Source organism: Pelobates fuscus, chromosome 4 (assembly GCF_036172605.1).
Source record: "Pelobates fuscus isolate aPelFus1 chromosome 4, aPelFus1.pri, whole genome shotgun sequence".
NCBI classification, from domain to species: Eukaryota; Metazoa; Chordata; class Amphibia; order Anura; family Pelobatidae; genus Pelobates; species Pelobates fuscus.
The window spans coordinates 349,847,815-349,864,799 of record NC_086320.1 but is presented as its reverse complement, the minus strand read 5'-3'; the positions used below and the strand labels follow the sequence as shown (position 1 = coordinate 349,864,799).

At 39.5% G+C, this 16,985-nt stretch overlaps 1 protein-coding gene across 16 annotated transcripts in view; it reads right to left on the bottom strand.

Moving 5' to 3' along the window:
- KIAA1217 (KIAA1217 ortholog) overlaps positions 1-16,985 on the bottom strand; it is a 591,389-nt gene that overhangs the window by 111,613 nt on the left and 462,791 nt on the right. The window lies entirely within an intron of this gene.

Here is a 16,985-nt window from a genome sequence, read left to right as displayed (position 1 = left end):
TGTGTGAGAGTGCTGTGTGTGATGGGTTAGAGAGTGCTGTGTGTGAGAGGGCTGTGTATGATGTGTGTGAGAGTGATGTGTGTGAGAATGCTTTGTGTGATGGGTGTGAGAGTGCTGTGTGTGAGAGTGCTGTGTGTGAGAGTGCTGTGTGTGAGAATGCTGTGTGTGATAGTTGTGAGAGTGCTGTGTGTTATGTGGGTGAGAGTGCTGAGTGAGTGCTGAGTGTGATGGGTGTGAGTGCTGTGTGTGATGGGTGTGAGAGTGCTGTGTGTGATGGGTGTGAGAGTGATGGGTGTGAGAGTGCTGTGTGTGATGGGTGTGAGAGTGCCGAGTGTGAGAGTGCTGTGTGTGAGAGTGCTGAATGTGCGAGTGCTGAGTGTGATGTGTGTAAGAGTACTGTGTGTGATGTGGGTGAGAGTGCTGAGTGTGATGGGTGTGTGAGTGCTGAGTGTGATGGGTGTGAGAGTGCTGAGTGTGATGGGTGTGAGAGTGCTGAGTGTGATGGGTGTGAGTGCTGAGTGTGATGGGTGTGAGTGCTGAGTGTGATGGGTGTGAGAGTGCTGTGTGTGATGGGTGTGAGTGTGTGATGGGTGTGAGAGTGCTGTGTGTGATGGGTGTGAGAGTGCTGTGTGTGATGGGTGTGAGAGTGCTGTGTATGATGTGGGTGAGAGTGCTGTGTGTGATGGGTGTGAGAGTGCTGTGTGTGATGGGTGTGAGAGTGCTGTGTATGCTGTGGGTGAGAGTGCTGTGGGTGAGAGTGCTGTGGGTGAGAGTGCTGTGGGTGATGGGTGTGAGAGTGGTGGGTGTGAGAGTGCTGAGTGTGATGGGTGTGAGAGTGCTGAGTGTGATGGGTGTGAGAGTGCTGAGTGTGATGGGTGTGAGTGATGTATAAATGTTAGAATGGATTTTGTGTGTGGGAGGGGGGTAAACAAATAAAATAACAGGCATTATGTCCCCCCCTCCCTTCTTACCTTTAGCCTGGGAGGGGGGGACTGGTTCCTGGGACTGGGAGGCAGAGTGGCAGTGTTCCCTGGTGGTCCTCGTGGTGAGTGAACTCTAGCCTGGGGCTAGAGCTCACTCTCGCGAGATCCGGTCGTTGCCATGGCAACGCTCCGGATCTCGCGAGAGGAACCCGGCGGAGCTGCAAGTTAGAGCTCCGCCGGGTCCTCTCTCCGTGCAGGCTGGCTCCCACCCTCTCTCCCCGCCGGCGGCCGCATTGGATAGCATGTGGGCCGGTGAGGGAGATCTTTGATCTCCCCACCGGCCCGACATGGAATACAGCGGGGCCGGCGCTCGGATAGTGCCGGCCCTGCATAAACCGGCAGGGGAAGTCCTGGGACCTTCCCCTGCCGGCCTCGGCCCCACGGCCATCGCGGCCCACCGGGCATTTGCCCGGTGTGCCCGATGGCCAGTCCGGGCCTGCCTCTATTAATGATATATATTTTATTAAAGATATATTCAGCCTATTCACAAAAGACCCCGGGTGTACTTATTAAATGTTGTAGTGACTAGTCCTTAAAATGCAAAATGTAGACCAACTTCACTAAACTGGAAACTATTTCAAACTCATCCTAGGTAAAAATGTGTTCAGCTAGGCTATTTTGGGCAATATTTTAAAAAAATGTCTGATCATTACATCATATAGCAATGAAAGCCCTAAATATGCCGCACAATTTATGAGTCAAGTATTTTTGGATGTAACTATAGCAATCTACTATTAAATAAAAAAAGAAATATTTATTTTGGACCGAGAAAAATAACTAAGCTGGTTAGTTCCCTTGATATCCCAATGTTAAATCCTTGAAAAGCTGCAATCGTACTGAGCCTTGCTGAATACCCGAGAGACCATGCTGAAGTCAAAAACGACTCAGCTACTTGGTAGAGCTCGGCAGGATACAGATGCAAGCTGGATAATAATGAATTCACCAAGTTGGCACCGCTGACTTCTGCCTAATTTATAGTCCTATCTTTGGTCCACATTCTAGCTACTGCAAATGTAAGGAAACAAGGTTTAAAGGGATACAACAGGCATCAAAACAACTTTAGCTTAATGTAACAGTTTGGTGTATAGATCATGCGCCATGGAGTGTGTTTGCTCAATTCTCTGTCATTTAGGATTTAAAATCACTTTTGTTTCCGTTTATACAGCCCTAACCACAGTTATTCTGGCTGTGACTCACATAGCCTGCATTTTTTTTCTTCAATCAGATGTTAACTTGCATTAGACATCTTTATCTCCGGCTCTGTAACTAGAACTTTAATCACACACAAGCGGTTCCTGCAGGGTGTAGCAGACTATTAACCCCATAAGGACCAAACTTCTGGAATAAAAGGGAATCATGACGTGTCAGACACGTCATGTGTCCTTAAGGGGTTAAAGGAACACTATGGTCATCTAAATTACTTTAGCTAAATAAAGCAGTTTTAGTGTATAGATCATTCCCCTGCAATTTCACTGCTCAATTCACTGTCATTTAGAAATTAAATCACTTTGTTTCTGTTTATGCAGCCCTAGCCACACCTCCCCTGGCTATGATTGACAGAGCCTGCATGAAAAAAAACAACTGGTTTCACTTTCAAACAGATGTAATTTACCTTAAATAATTGTATCTCAATCTCTAAATTGAACTTTAATCACATACAGGAGGCTCTTGCAGGGGATAAGAAAATCTTAATTAAACAGAACTTGCAATAAAGAAAGCCTAAATAGGGCTCTCTTTACAGGAAGGGTTTATGGAAGGCTGTGCAAGTCACATGCAGGGAGGTGTGGCTAGGGTTCATAAACAAATGGATTTAACTCCTAAATGGCAGAGGATTGAGCAGTGAGGCTGCAGGGGCATGTTCTATACACCAAAACTGCTTCATTAAGCTAAAGTTGTTCGGGTGACTATAGTGTCCCTTTAACAGAGCAAGAGATACATTCTAAATTAAACATACTGTGCAATAAACTAAGTTTTAACATTAGATATCTCTTTACCGGAAGAGTTTAGCAGCTGTGGAAGTCACATGCAGGGAGTTGTGGCTAGATCTGCATAAACAAAGTGATTTAACGCCTACATGACAGAGAATTGAGCAAATTAACAATCTGATTTTTTCATGCAGGCTTTGTAAGTCACAGCCAGAAGAGGTGTGGCTAGGGCTGCGTAAACTGAAACAAAAGGGATTTAAATCCTAAATAGCAGAGAATTGAGCAGTGAGACTGCAGGGGCATGATCTATAGACAAAAATGGCTTCACTAAGCTAAAGTTGTTTTGGTGTCTATAGTGTCCCTTTAAGAAGGGACAAAAATACAATTGGAGTTGTTGAAATCACCAACCATGAAAGAATGCAAAAAAACTTGCATCAACATTATAAAGGAAGAAATACCTACAGGTTTATTCCCTAAAGCGAAAATTGTTGTGAATTCAACATGAATTTCAAATTTAACACCAAAATAGCTGAATTGGAAGCAGAGCTGACCGTTTTCAATTTGCCTATTTACCGGTAGGTCTTAAATGTGAAATTCTCTTTGAATTCTTGCCAATTCTCACGTTACTAAACAATACCTGTCAGTAATTCATTAAAATGGGTTTTCTATAGTGTGAATTTTGGTGAATTCACAGTGCATTCAAAATTAATTTCAAATTTTAGGCTGAAATAGTCAAAGTGAATTTTGCCAGTTCAGCCATTACATAAAACTGAAAACACTTTACAAACAAAGAACCAATACTCACAAAATGCGTCCAAGTTCTAAAGGACACTTGCCGAAATGCTTTATGTGTGAAGAGTGTGTCCTCTTTTTTTCATGTAACAAAAATTGCAGACTTCAGTAGAAATTGGCATGTTTATAAATGAACCTTGTTACACCCTCCTTGGCTGTCAATCAGACAAAAGATTATGTTACTTCCTGGTTGTTTAGCTCAGTGGAGCTAAACTCAAGAGGCAGCAATTGCTCAAAGCCCCTGCATTGCAAAGACTTCTCACTGAGCTGCATTAGATACTATTTGATTGGACAGTTACAGAAAGACACACCCCCAATGGAAAAATAATGCATAATTAAAAGCATGCATGTTTTTATTTGGGGTTGATCAACTTAACAGTGATTTTAATTTTATTTTTGGCAATGGAGTGTCCCTTTAATGCATGAGCTATAAAGCATTACAAACTCATCTCCTGAAATGAGTTTGCAAACAACATTGACCAATGGTTTCTAATGAATCAAATAGGCCAATTTAAGGGCAGATAAGCACATTACCTAAAATATAACTAGTAAAATCAAAAATAAAAACACTTGCATATCAAAAGTGTCTGTTTACAGGTAACTTTTAAAAAAATTAAAAAATAGAACACCGCACACACATACAACAGAATAGGTTAATAACACACCTGTCACTGGCATCATCACACTTTGCTGAATGTAACCGCGGTTAACCCATAAAAGCGTGGGATAGCATAAGGCTATAAGATAAGGCCAGGGACCTAATGAAAGTATTTAGAATGTTCGGCAGACTAGATGGGCCGAATGGTTCTTATCTGCCGTCACAGTCTATGTTTCCATAAAGGCGCCATTTGTAATTAAACTTGTGATATTGGTCTATCGATCTAGGCCATATTAAGATTAACAATGAAATGGCGAGTTTCTTCATGGCTTCAGGAGAATTGTATACAATGGTGTTAAAGGCAAATAAATGGTTTCTGAAGCTCGGATTGTGATCACTTTGTTGATTCTTACACAATACTGACCAAAAGAGTCAGAAAGAATGATCTGACACCGGATTATAATTTATCCCGGTGTGTTCCGCACTGGATCTGCTACTCCTCATTCACCCCACCAGTAACACTTTCATGCACCGTATTCATTAATATTTATTTTTTAAAGAAAAATGTTGATGCTTTGTCAGCCTTATGGGTGTAAGAGCATTATGGGGGATGTAGTCCACAACATCTGGAGTGCCGAAGGTTGCCTATCCCTGGTTAGTGGATGTAACTGTGAGTCAGACATGACCAGGTCTATTATCTACTCCGGGAGCAGTTAAAAGGCTTCCGAGACATCATGGCAGAGAATCAACCTTTTGGCCACCCATGATCTATACTACTTCCAGCTCACTATACCTATTTTTTGTACAAGGGCTGTAAGCAGACTAAAGAACAGCACAGTAAAAGTGTATTTTATTATGCAATTTCGTTCATGTGTGATTTAAGCAAAATAACTCATATAGTAATTGTCTTACCTGGGATGTGGGGGTAAAAGTGTATTTTAGCGTATTTTATTATTTGGAATTAGTTATTTTGCTTATTGTGCCACTTAATCACACTTTTACCGAACAGCACACACACACAAAAAAATACACTTTTACATTTTCAGGGATACTTAAAATAACCTGTCTCAGCAACCATATGAAGATTCAGTTCCACTATACGGCCATACATATTGCATGAAGCCCCCCACTATTTCAGGGAGTCTTACACTAATTCCACGTTGGGAGACAAATTAAATAGTGCTATATGAACTACAGTGTATTTATGTAATCTGTTTTAAGAGCATTGTAAATATATAAAAAGCAAAATTTGTTTGATAAACACACACACAAAAAAAAAAATGCAGTGTCAAACAATTAAAGTGATAGTGCTTTGAAGTATATACTCACAATGCATACCATATATCTGCTCTGTATCAAATAGAAATGATTAAATTGACATTGGTATCCAAAACCTCATAGTTATACTTTTCTTTGGGTACCTTAAAGTGGAATCTAAAGCTGCGGGGTGGGTAGGGTGCTCAACCCAAAATGAATCTGGTGTAGACTCCAAACATACACAGAAAAAAAAAGTGGGGGATTGGGGCACTCCCAGAAGGGTTGTGAGCACAGCTTTCAATGATGTCCATTGGAGCTTGCTGGGTTCTCAAATCACTGAAATTATTCTGGTCTGCAATGATTTAACATTGAACTTGTGAGGTTTATACCTACCAAGCTGCTGAATGCTACTGAGTTCAGGTAATCTAACAGTTATTCTTCATCATATGTTTAGCTGTTAACAGATCAAATATTCATGCAAAATTTATGGAGTTTGCTGAGCTGTATTCTGATTGACAGGATAGAGCAATGCAAGTGAAATAGTTCAACTAGAGGTACACTATAGTCACCAGAACAACTACAGCTTATTGAATTTGTTTTGGTGAATAGAATCATTCCCTTTTGCTGTAACTGCTGTGTTTTCAGAGAAAATGCAGTGTTTACATTACAGCCTAGTGATAACTTCACTGGCCACTCCTCAGATGATCCTTCCTGGGTCATGGCTGCCTAAAATACATCCAAACATTCAGTGTCTCCTCCCTCTGAATGCAAACACTGAACTTTCCTCATAGAGATTCATTGATTCAATTCATCTCTATGAGGAGATGCTGATTGGCCAGGGCTGTGTTTGAATTGTGCTGGCTCTGCCCCTGATCTGCCTCTTTGTCAATCTCAGCAAATCCTATGAGGAAGCACTGATTGGATTAGGCTACCACTTCTGATGATGTCAGCATACTGTTTGTTTTTCTGAGGCAAACAGCATGCAGAGTTACAGCTTCAGGCTTGAATACAGTAAGATTTTGCTATATTTATGGAGACATGATGGGCCAAGGGGGGCTAGATGGTGGTTTTAACACAATAGGGTCAGGAATACACATTTGTGTTCCTGACCCTATAGTAATCCTTTAATTATAGTCCCATAGTCACTTTTATAAGGAATTTTTAAACAGTGCATTTTAATGAATTGAAATCCAAATTAAAATAAAGTAGTATAAAATAGCTACGCTGTGAGTAAAGCTGAGCTGGTGAATTAAAACTTTTCAAAATTAGCATTTTTTTGATACGTTTTGTAAATGGTTTTCAATTCATTACAAGTCAATTGCTTGGTAAATAAACCCCTATGAGCAGTGTGTGCATTATTTTTATATCAAAGGTTCACTTGGGATTCATTTGTTTATTAGAATCTCAGTCAAATGTCATCACAATATGCTAAATTGGTTAATATCAGCATTATTGTTTTATTTCAAAGGGCCGTCGCTAGTGATTGGTTGCTCATTTATCTCTCCCGAAGGTTGTTTCATTCCTCCCAACATTTCAAATGGACAAAGAGGGACACTTTAATTTTAGTGGTGTGGGTGGGAGTGTGACTTCCTAAAAAAATGTATGCAACTAAAATGTAATTTTGAACAAGAACAATGTATCTTATTTACACAGATTGATTTCTAAACAGATTTATTGTAGTTTAAAGGCACATTACTGTGATTATTATTGCTATGGAGCTCAGTTATATATTGAGACATACCGAACAATATGGAGCTCATAAAAAATAGGGAAATTAGGATGGACCAGATGGATTTGTGCCCAAAATAGGGATTCTCTCTCCTAAATAAGGACACTTGGTAGGTATGTTATTTTATTTAATAATATTAAAACAGATTTGGGATAGAGTGTTCATAACAAGCAGGGCACCGTTTGGACATCCTGTCTTCCTGAATTCCGTTTGTTTTCTCTAGTCTAGTGTATAAGCAGGAGGGTAACCCATTCAAGAAGCACAACTGATCATTCCTCCCAATTTTGTGTACAAACCTGTTCATAATTCATCACTTCCTGGAGATTATCTCTTCTGTAAACTTGCAAAATGGATTAAAGGGAACATAAAAGAAGACTATAATGATCCTAATAACCCACCCTATCCAGCAATTATTTTTATTCTTTGCAATTCTGCTTTTAAAACGAGATGGGATTGTTGACTAAACAGTGACCTAACTTTTAATCTTTAAAATTTAGAACAAAAATTGGAGATGGTCAAACAACCCTCTTTTGTCCAGATATTTGCAACCAGTTTAATAAAACCCAACCATACTGCTGAATCTATACGGCACTTGGAGAACGGGGAGCATTGTCTAAATTCTATATATTGTTCCGGTTTCTACATTCTTTGTCAACCCACTTTTAAAGTAAAGTAGCTACATTTCCACGCAGAACAGTTTAAAACCAGTTAATTTTATAGAAAATGGCAATTTATCCTTTATATCAACTATATATTCCTGAAACGAATCTGGAAATCGACAAATTGATGACCGTTGATTCACAAACAGCGAACTGTTGTGAATTGCAAACTGATTTTCGAAACTCTTGCAAAAATAGTCAACTGATATTAAAATTGAGTTGGAGAATATTCGCGAGTATAATTGGACTAAATCTCAAAATGAGTTTTTTATCACACTTATTACAGTTTAGTGGATAAACCCTTGGCATTCCTAGTTTTGCGCTAAAGGGTATGACTCTCACATAGACAAAATAGCTCACTTAGTAACTGAGGAAAGTTGAGGAGGGGATTTTAAAGTTCTAGCCACAATAGCTGACTTGGCAAATTCTACAAATTAGTTTTCAGCTCAGCTAGTTTGGTCTAAAGTTTGACATTTTATCAGCAATTATTAGTTTAATGAGTAAACTCCAAAAATGTCTTAATCCATGATCCAGTATGTAATAAACATTCTCGCTGAGCCAATATTCTAGAATTACTATAGTTCCCGGGGTCTTCAAAATTCTCTACGATTTCCTGTTTTTCTAATGATTGCCTTGCTTGTAACATCAAAATTCCAATAACACAGACGATCCTAGAAAATGTAATTATATTGTAATTCATAGAAACATTTTTTGGCTCGACAAGTTATGAATTTACAGGACGGGTTACTGAGGACAGGCAAAACACATAATATGAACTCAATGGAATTTAAATAAATAAACTTTGAATTTAAAAAAAATGAATTGCCAAATTTAGGCAAAAACAGACAAGCTATGGCCATAGCAGAATTTGAGAATTTTTCAAAAATAAATTTTGCAATTCACGTTTACAATTCCTTAATATTTAGCAAACGAAACACATATTTTCAAAACCATGCAGAGTAATTGCAATAGGAGATGAAAGTGGTTAAAATTCTGTTCTTATAGCATTAACACCTGTGATACCGAAAAAAATCAGCAAAAATGCTGATCAGTGGAAAACCCGTGGCAAACGTGAGGTTAATAGTACAACCTAATATTAGTGTTCACATAGAGCTGAATAGTTTCATTTAAGCACGAAAAGTACATCAAAGAAAGGAATCAATAAACTAAGCCTGGGAACCTTAGTGTCTCCAGACAAAGCTGGAAGGAAATCGCAGACTTGGAGCACGACTTGCTGATAAGCTCATAACACAGAAAGGCCCATTTATCACAATCAACTTTCATTACTTCACACACCTGTGATGGGGGGACCTAAGGGGGTGCAGGGAGATGTGGAAGGGCAGGTTTATAGTAATGTGTTATCATTCAAAAAGATTTCAAGCCACATAAAAAAAACTGAAGAACCAAACTTTAATAAAAAGGTTAAGCAGAGTATAGTATAGTATAGAGCATGATCCATTCAAACACGTCTAAGCACTACTATTTATCACAACGTCATCATCATGCAAAGAGTTGACTTGTTCATCAGATTCGGTCGAATTGTGATTTGGCCGAATTTGCCCTCTTTAGTTTGTCCAAATGTTTTCTCTAATATTTTTCAATGGACAGTATTCGTCCAAACCATCCGAACAAGCTTCAGACAGTCCAACTGAAATTTCAATATCAGGAAAAATGATTCACATGATCCAAACTTTTCCACTGTGGAAAAGTCTAGAGTTAAAGAGGTAAATGGACACTCTGGTAGACACCCTCTTATTAATGCATTACAGGGAGTGCAGAATTATTAGGCAAGTTGTATTTTTGAGGATTAATTTTATTATTGAACAACAACCATGTTCTCAATGAACCCAAAAAACTCATTAATATCAAAGCTGAATATTTTTGGAAGTAGTTTTTAGTTTGTTTTTAGTTTTAGCTATTTTAGGGGGTTATCTGTGTGTGCAGGTGACTATTACTGTGCATAATTATTAGGCAACTTAACAAAAAACAGATATATACCCATTTCAATTATTTATTTTTACCAGTGAAACCAATATAACATCTCAACATTCACAAATATAAATTTCTGACATTCAAAAACAAAACAAAAACAAATCAGTGACCAATATAGCCACCTTTCTTTGCAAGGACACTCAAAAGCCTGCCATCCATGGATTCTGTCAGTGTTTTGATCTGTTCACCATCAACATTGCGTGCAGAAGCAACCACAGCCTCCCAGACACTGTTCAGAGAGGTGTACTGTTTTCCCTCCTTGTAAATCTCACATTTGATGATGGACCACAGGTTCTCAATGGGGTTCAGATCAGGTGAACAAGGAGGCCATGTCATTAGATTTTCTTCTTTTATACCCTTTCTTGCCAGCCACGCTGTGGAGTACTTGGACGCGTGTGATGGAGCATTGTCCTGCATGAAAATCATGTTTTTCTTGAAGGATGCAGACTTCTTCCTGTACCACTGCTTGAAGAAGGTGTCTTCCAGAAACTGGCAGTAGGACTGGGAGTTGAGCTTGACTCTATCCTCAACCCGAAAAGGCCCCACAAGCTCATCTTTGATGATACCAGCCCAAACCAGTACTCCACCTCCACCTTGCTGGCATCTGAGTCGGACTGGAGCTCTCTGCCCTTTACCAATCCAGCCACGGGCCCATCCATCTGGCCCATCAAGACTCACTCTCATTTCATCAGTCCATAAAACCTTAGAAAAATCAGTCTTGAGATATTTCTTGGCCCAGTCTTGACGTTTCAGCTTGTGTGTCTTGTTCAGTGGTGGTCGTCTTTCAGCCTTTCTTACCTTGGCCATGTCTCTGAGTATTGCACACCTTGTGCTTTTGGGCACTCCAGTGATGTTGCAGCTCTGAAATATGGCCAAACTGGTGGCAAGTGGCATCTTGGCAGCTGCACGCTTGACTTTTCTCAGTTCATGGGCAGTTATTTTGCGCCTTGGTTTCTCCACACGCTTCTTGCGACCCTGTTGACTATTTTGAATGAAACGCTTGATTGTTCGATGATCACGCTTCAGAAGCTTTGCAATTTTAAGAGTGCTGCATCCCTCTGCAAGATATCTCACTAATTTTGACTTTTCTGAGCCTGTCAAGTCCTTCTTTTGACCCATTTTGCCAAAGGAAAGGAAGTTGCCTAATAATTATGCACACCTGATATAGGGTGTTGATGTCATTAGACCACACCCCTTCTCATTACAGAGATGCACATCACCTAATATGCTTAATTGGTAGTAGGCTTTCGAGCCTATACAGCTTGGAGTAAGACAACATGCATAAAGAGGATGATGTGGTCAAAATACTCATTTGCCTAATAATTCTGCACTCCCTGTATATGCAAAATGCATTTAAAGATACACAAAAAATGAATAATAAAAAAAAAATATTCCTCCAAATAGTCTGCTACTAACACAAAGCTAGACCAGGAAGAGACTGCACCAACCAGTGGACTTGAGCCATAGCACACTGGCTGTTACAGAATACTGTTTGAGGCAAGCAAGGTGCTGACAATTGAAAATGGTTAGAAAAAAAGGGAATTAGAGGTACACCTAGAACATGCATTTCTCAGCAGTGGTGCTGCTGTAGAGACCACATTTGTACAAAACACATGTTAATTAAATATACTTTAGTTAATTTAGCACTATATAGTTTGTCTAACATTAGTGTAGGACCCACCGATATTTGGATACTGTGACATAATTGTGAGCTTAAAGGGACACTCCAGGCACCCAGACCACTTCTGCTCATTTGAGTGGTCTGGGTGCCAACTCCCACTACCCTTAACCCTGCAAGTGTAATTATTGCAGTTTTTCATAAACTGCAATATTTACATTGCAGGGTTAACTCCACCTCTAGTGGCTGTCTATTAGACAGCCACTAGAGGTCACTTCATGGGTTCTAGCACAGGTGTCCTGTGCTAGAGCGTCGCTGGACGTCCTCACGCTGTGTGAGGACCTCCAGCGTCGCTCAAAACCCCATAGGAAAGCATTGAAATGATTTTTCAATGCTTTCCTATGGGGAGACGTAATGCGCATGCGCGGCATTTCCGCGCATGCGCATTAGGTCTCCTCGGCCGGTGAGCGAGATTAGTCTCGCCCACCGGCCGACGTAATCATTAGGAGGAGCGTCGCGGAGGCGGAGACAGCGGCGAGGGACATCGCCGCTGTCCCAGGTAAGTCACTGAAGGGGTTTTCACCCCTTCGGTAACCGGGGATTGGGGGGTGGGAGGGAGAGGGACCCTCCAGTGCCAGAAAAACGGATCGTTTTTCTGGCACTGGAGTTTCCCTTTAACACAATACAGCCATATGGTGGAACTAAATCCCCATACAGGTTTGCCGAGATAGGTGACTTAGAGTAGCCTTTTAAAATTTACAAGTGTATTATTTTGTGTGCACTGTTACTTAATCTGTATTTAGTAAAAAAAATAAATAAAAAAAAGTTACACAATTTTGGCATTGTAAAAAAAATAAATCAAAAATAAAATCTTGTTAAAAATATAACAAAATGCTTCCTGCAGTGGAAAGAGAATTCATCTTATTCTAAACGTGATGAAAACCAAAGTTTTTGTAGCATTAGTATTTTTACAATCCCTTGTACAATCCCTTACACATTGTGTCACGTTATGTATGGGGTATGGCTCCGAAGCATCAATATGGATTCTTATAAAAATGTACGATTGAGCTTCTTATTGCCATGAAGTATAGTTGTTTTTTTTTTACAGATTTTAATCAAAATAACATGCAGTGTAATCTAAGCTAACAGGCAAATATACTGCAGATTATGTAACCAAAATTTTAAAAGCATGGATGCTCAGGTTGAAATGTATTTGAGAATGGAATGAGTACACTCAAGCGTGCTATGAACTCCAAATCCCATTATGCCATGCAAATGTAGGCTACCTGTAACTGAAAAGTTCGCAAGATTTACAGTTTTGGAAATTTCTGTCCCTGAAAGTATACAAACACCTGTATACAGGCATTTCTCACTTCACAAACTCTCGCCTTTTATGAACCATTTTTTTTTTTATGCGCCGACATTTTGTGTCAGTGGTCCACGGATCAGGGCCGAGAAGAGTGCTTTGGAGCACAAACAAGAAGAGAAGAAGAAGAATTTGTGGTCAGGAGTAGACAAGAAGAGAGATGAGGATCAGGAACACAGTTCCTGAAGATAAAGGGAAGTCTGAAAAACAGGTTTAGATTGCACTGTGTTCTTTTTGTGCTTTCATGGGCATACATTACAGATCCTGTAATATTATTGCACTGTGTGCTATTGAGTAGAGATTTGACTTGATGTGTCTGTGTGTGTCTGACATAGCTGTCTGTGTGTATGTGTGTTTGCCACTGTACCATGTTTTGGCAGGCAGCAATAGTAAGGAGCAGGAGGAGGGCTGAAAAGCCTGAAAAAAGGGATGGAAGAAAGTTTGAGAGTAACAGAGAAGTGATAAAGGAGAGGGGGAAGCTGATAATGAAGAAAGTGAATAAGTAGGAGGGCTGAAGAGAGGTGCCCCCATTCAACAAGTGCAGCATGTCTCTTCACTGAATAGTAGGAGGATTGATGATAATTTGATGAAGGTTTTTAATATGGTATGTATTCCTTTAAAATTCCTGCAACATACATGTATTTGCTATGCTTTCATTTTATATTTGTACTTAATAATTTAGGTTTTCAATGGTAAAATTTGTTGGTCAGGAACGGAACCTGTGTTTATTACATTGTGTCTATGGGAAATTAGTTCTCACTTTATGAACACCTCACTTTATGAACACCTCACTTTATGAAATAGGCTTCGGAACCAATTAGTTTGTAAAGTCGGGAACTACCTATACATGGTAAAGAGAAAAAACATAGCGATTTGTCAAATATTCAGTGAATTAACTTGTCATATTTATCAAGTTCTTGATCTAACAGTGAATTCTAGACAAGTCATCAATTAAGTTTAAAGGGAAACTGCTATGTTTACATTTGGGGTTAATCCAACCTCTAGTGGCTGTTTTCCGGACAGCCACTAGAGGTGCATCTGCGATGCTGGATGCGAATTCCGCATCCATTGCGTAGAGCGTCCATAGGAAAGCATTGAGAAATGCTTTCCTATGGACTCTTTCAATGCGCGCGCAGCGGGGAGGAGGGGTCACCAGCGCCGAGAGACCACGACGCTGGATAAAGGTAAGCTGCTGATTTTCTGACAATTTAATGAACAAACTTGTTAATTTAGAAGGGCAATACTGGTGGGTAATTCTCCCACGCACCATAACTACAGCTTGCAGTAGTGGTTATGGTGCTTCTACAATCTCCCAAGAGTTGGAAGTTGGCAGTAACATTATGAGACGGACATTCTCGGCCAATTAGCTAAGCCGTCCTCATGCTGAGGAACTCTCCGGCTCTCTGGAGATTGTAGTAGAAGCAGGGAGTGGTGCCCGGTGGAACCCAGGAAAGAAGTCAAATTCTTCAAAAATGGTAGAGAACACATGGCACTATTGGCACCATAACCACTTCAGCGAGCTGTAGCGATTATGGTGCGTGGAGTGTTCCTTTTAATGTGCAGACTTAATATATTATTAAATTATTCCCTCTATTACTGACACTCCGTTGGAAGACATACTACCATTGCGCTCTCAATTCTTTTCTGCTTGTTTATAAGGGCGTAGGCATTATTGACATAATTTTTTTTTATATCAATAATGAGAACAAATAAAATGAACACAATGAAGCTGTTTACTTTACGCACGTAGCAACTGCCAAGCACCTTCTATGGGCCCTGCAGCTAGTTGCCCAATGCAATATTGCTATGCTTCCTAAAAATGAAGAGACAGCTGCCTTTAACCACATCAGTATTGTCACTCCGTGCCAGAGCAGCCTGCAGCTATCAAAACCGTCCACACGTTAGAAATAAAAAGGTGTTGAACAAAACTATAATCCTAATAAATTACTCAAACTCATGCAAGCCACAGTAATGCCCAATACTTCTTCAGTCTGCGTTTGAATTAAACCTGATTATTGACAAGACTCACAGAGATCTCCTTATCCATATGACAATTAGTTTTCAGATAGAGCCTATGAAACCAGGCATTGGAAAATGTCAGTAATCTAAAAAAAAACTCTCATCTGAATAAATCTATCCTATGTAAATGAAATCCTGTATTCCTTTACTATCTGATATCAATATACAGACATATCATATATTTTAACTTTAATCTTGAATAATTCTTTAATAAAACAAGATCTGATCACTCTACATCTTCACAGGAATGACTTTCTCGTCCAACTGTCCGACATTGCTAAGGCAAGGTAAGCATGTTAATAGAGTGATGGAGGTATTAGCTGAGGATGCTTTGATTAAATAAAAAATGAAATAGATGAAAGATTAAATATTAATTGACGAGTCATTGAGTTAGACAAAACGAGACCAAGATACAATTTTCTATATTTCCCATTCTAGTGAATGAACACCAACCAAGGAAAATGTAATGACAAAAAATATCTCCAAGGTACATATCCACTGCAGGACTTCCCCTTAGTCCTCCAAACTTCAGGGCCTGCATTGCTAACCCCTGATTGTCATTATGGAATCCTAATGATCTAACCGACCTTAATCCCAACGCACGCTGGGCTATCACTAGCCAGCACGTAATCCTGCTTTGGAATGCACTCTACAAAACCACTTTCCAGAAAACGAAATAAAGAGATTTAAATAAACGTATAAACTAATTTAACCTGTATAAATAAATGGCAATCCATTTCCAGAAGAAATAAACAAAGCAAAGAACAGTTGATCAGAAAAAACAGAAATGGCGTAGATAACAGAATAACGAGATCAGTTTACAGAACGCGACGCTCTTTGTGTAGTGATGTGAACTGGATATTTGATAGAATACACGTTTTACACTGTTGGATGATGAAAGGTTTAATTCATTCTCCGTGCTGTTTTCATGTTGTCTACCACTTACTTGAATGGTTTAAAAAAAACAACCCACTGGTTTTGGACAAAGTAACTGTTACTTTCCTTGTGCCCCAGCCCCCCACACTCCAAAAGAGAACAAAGTGAACATTTACCTGCATTGCAGCATCGAGGTCAAATTCTCCCAGCATCCCAATCCTCTATTGCAGTAGTTCCCAACTCAATCCTGAAGTACCCCCTACCAGTCTAGGATTTAGGGAATACCCTGTTGTGTCTAAATTTCTTTTCTAAAAACACCTTAGACACAACTGGGTAATCCCTAAATCCTGGACTATTAGGGGGTACTTGAGGACTGGGTTTGCAACCACTGGTCTATGGTATTGTGAATAGTGATTAGGTCAGGCACCACTATTTCCACTGTACAGTGAACAGAGATTTGGTCAGGTACCACTATGACCGACTTAAATTGCCTCTTGCTTTTCAAGGATTTAGCCAAAATAAAATGTAAATTGTATTACCTAACTGCTATATATTGTATGGGCAATAGAACACCTTCCAAGATACACACATCTGTGATACTAGCACATAAATAAACCAGGAAACTATATGAAATCACATAGCACTGTGAATAAGATTATTAAACCCATACTGGGAAGAACACAGACTGTTATTACTGAAGGGTAATTGTAAAGCAAGGATCTAAATGTGGAGCAATCTCCATGGATACCAATGAGATATTCCTTATGATTGCTCCATTTTCAGACCATTTCCCAGAGATTATTCTTTACAAATTACCCCTAAAATGTCTGTTAACCCTTTATATAAGGGTTACGAAATACAGTTTCAACCAGATAATGCAAAAGGAGATAAAATGTGTAGCATTCTATCATATTGAAACACAGATTTAGAAATGTGGTGCCCAAATCCTAGGTTTTTAACATGCAAGAGGCCCATCAAAGTAAAACATGAGTCAACATGGCCGTATATTATAGTCCGAAAACAAACCCACACATTGTTATTCAGTAAAGTATTCAGTAACCACAACAGCTGAAAATAAAAAATTTGCTAAGTCAACTGTTTGTTTTCATTTTGATTTTCCCCAAAACGAATCATTTAAGCACACCCAGGCAATAATTATTCACAACACTTT